A 3,187-nucleotide genomic window follows, 5' to 3' on the forward strand; every position below is an offset into this window, starting at 1 on the left:
TGGCATTATAGCACCCGTCACAGACTCGCGGCTAAATTGAGCGTATGGTTGTCTCATGAACTGTTCCCAAAGTGCTCGCTATTCTAGTGGACGGAAATATTGCTACGGTGGACGTTCATCCGAAGTTAGTTGGTTTCGGAGCAGACGACTTTTGGCTAGCAGACGACAGCCGGTTCCTCTAGGCCTCGCGCCTCGCATTTGGCGTGGTGACACAAATGCTCCCGTGACGTCGGTTCACGCGCCTCGCTCCGACGCTCTTATTGTGTCGCGGGGTTCTAGCCTCCACAGTTCGCCAAGTGAAACGGAGCATAGCCGATATACAAAAAAGGTTCATGAATGCCATAAGATCCCATTGTTTTGAAAAAAAAAAAAAAAAAGAAATGGCTACCCTTTTTGAGCGCTAAGACAAATGGCCATGATTAAAAGTTTGACAACGGAAGCGGGCGACGAATTCAATGCTAAGCCAGTTTTGTTACTGTTTTGAGTTGACTTCAGTATGTTGTCGGTTTCGTTGAAAGTAAAGAGTCAAACATATATATTTTTTTTTTTTTTTTGGTTTGGTAGGGGTTTGGATTCACGGGTTTCGGTTCAGTTCCGGTTCAGGTAGAGGGAAAAATAACGGTTGGAACCTTGCCATTTAAAGTTTTTTGTTTTGTTTTTTCCGACTTTTCGGCGGGCACTATACTGCCGCCAGAGAAAAGTAGCTATTACATTTTTATCGTTGCAAAGTTTGTTTTCATATTTAAGTAAAAATACAAAAAAAAATGCATTATTTTATTTAGACAAAATAAGAGAGAAAAGTGTACCTAAAAAAAAATAAGCATCCTTTAGTTCGAGTTTTTATTATGACAATCACCAGGATCGCGACCGTCGACGCAATCTTTGTCGTGACGTCATAGGTAGGACAATAAAGGCTGAACCGCATGTAAGCGATTTAGCGAGCGACGAGACGAGCGACGGCGACAGCGACGAGCGATGGACATTTCTCACTGTTGCTCGTCGCGTCGCTCGGTTTTGGGATTTCTAGAAAACGTCGCTCATCGCCTTGATCGCTTGCTCCCGTTGCTATCATGCGGCATGCTTCGTCGCGCGACTGACCGAGCGACAGCGAAGCGGGTCGTCGTCGCTTGTCTCGTCGCTCGCCAAATTGCTTGAAGGCACCCACTTATACGTGTCGCCGGCAATTCGCGACGTGCGCGATCCAAAGCGTCGCTTTGGTCGGCCTTCAACGATTTGCCGAATGCTGACTACGGCGTCAGCTACAGGATTCCTCATCGACGGAAATGTAAGGACTTCAACGGACCTTTTTCCAGTAACGAGTGCCGTCTGCGGAGTTGTCTTCCAGCTACAAATGAAGGGCATCCCAACTTGGCCACCGCCCGTCAGATTACATTGGCATCGTGCTATTGTATTGATCTTCGTTGCCTTTTATGCCCATACTAGCGTATACTCAAACAAGAATGGCCAAAAAAGACGAAATAGGTGCTGAATATGTCGGTCGACCGGAACTTTGCCCTGCAAAAATGGAGACAGCGGGAAGCAAGGCCAGGATAGGGGGTGTACCCATGCGCAAAAGCTTACTGTTGTCATCTGTTGGTTTAAGAGCGTAACGACTTCAGGTTCCCACTATGCTTATTACGAACACTATCTAACTTGTCGTTCGCAATGTAATGACGTCACGAGCAGCAACCGCAGGAGGGCGCCACCAAGACATGTCGGCGATCTCGGCATCACTAAGATGTGTACACAAGTTTCATTTAAACAATCATAATTGTTTGTGAATGCGCACAGAGCAATATTCTATTGTCCTTATTTGTACCCCTCAGAGTTTCATTTAAACAATCATAATTGTTTGTGAATGCGTACAGAGCAATATTCTACTGTCCTCATTTGTACCCCTCAGACTTGTAGTTCTATGCAAGCGGTAAGTAACACAGAGCTTCCGTTAGCCGTTTTTTAGCATCACTGCTTGGCTAGCGGGACATGAAGCCGTCACTTCGAGCTCGCTGCCGCAAGGCCTGCCATCCTTAGCGCGCCTTAGAGCCACTAAGTGAGCTACGCTCAGAGTATCGGCACCCTTTTCTCCCTATTGTAGCCGGCGCCGCCATCTTGGTGCTTAGTGCAGAGTAGACGCAACTGCCGATCGTCATGCATGATTCAAAAGTGCAACTTCCTCAGCATTAGATTCGGTGTTAGGAAGCTAATGTAATATTGCTTTGCTCTGTCGCGAACTGTTTAACCATTTGTGGAAGACGGAAAAGCGTTTTCTGCGATTGTCTATACTTCACTTCACCTTAATATATACTGCAGTGAAAAATACAAACGTGGGTTTCTTGCTCAAGACCGACTAGGCTTCACGAACGCCCGTGCAGCAGAAGCTCCTATTATAGCTATGAGCTCGTGCTTCTAGGCTTCGATGTTGTACACAAAGTGACATCGAGTTCTTTTGTGCCATTCTGCTAGTTTCCTATGTGATCTGGAGCATTTGAAAGAACATTCGACTCGCGCTATTTTTGTTTATGATCAAGTACTGTCGGCATCTGGAATGTTATTTGTATTGATTGCTCGAAACCTAACAAGCACGAGCGCGTGGCTTTGGAAAGTGCCTGTTCTGCGCAAGTGTTGGTGCAAACATATATCATTCAGCAAAGTCACCATCCCAAGCAGCACATAAACGTGAAGAAAACGTCGAAAGAACGTCGAAGACGTCTGTAACGTGACGTCGTAAAACGTCGAAGGTCCGGACGTTACCTTCCTTCGACGTCGATGAAACCTTTAAATGTCCGCGAGAAAAGGTGCACAGAAGGTCGAGGGGACGTTCCAAATGACGTTTCTTGCACGTCACATGCACGTCTCAGTGGGCCGTTGCGTCCTCCCTCGACGTTTATGATACGTGTGTTTACGACATCCGGACTGCCAACGACGTTCACAGAACGTCGAGAAACCTTTCCAAATTACGTTTCCTAGCCGTCGTGGGAAAACGTTGTGTCCCTCCCCCCCCCCCCCCCCCCCCCCCCCCACCCTTTTCCATAAAAAAAGTAATATTTTAGTATTATTGCGAAGGCAAGTTGCTATCATGCAAGTACGAAGGAAGTAACTAAAACACAGGTTTGGTACGAACTGTTTATTTGAGCATTTTCAGACACGATCGAAAAGACGTCCCTGGATGTGCCAGCCTCAAAAATAT

Source organism: Ixodes scapularis, unplaced genomic scaffold (genome assembly GCF_016920785.2).
Source record: "Ixodes scapularis isolate PalLabHiFi unplaced genomic scaffold, ASM1692078v2 PGA_scaffold9__187_contigs__length_104089568, whole genome shotgun sequence".
Lineage (NCBI taxonomy): Eukaryota > Metazoa > Arthropoda > Arachnida > Ixodida > Ixodidae > Ixodes > Ixodes scapularis.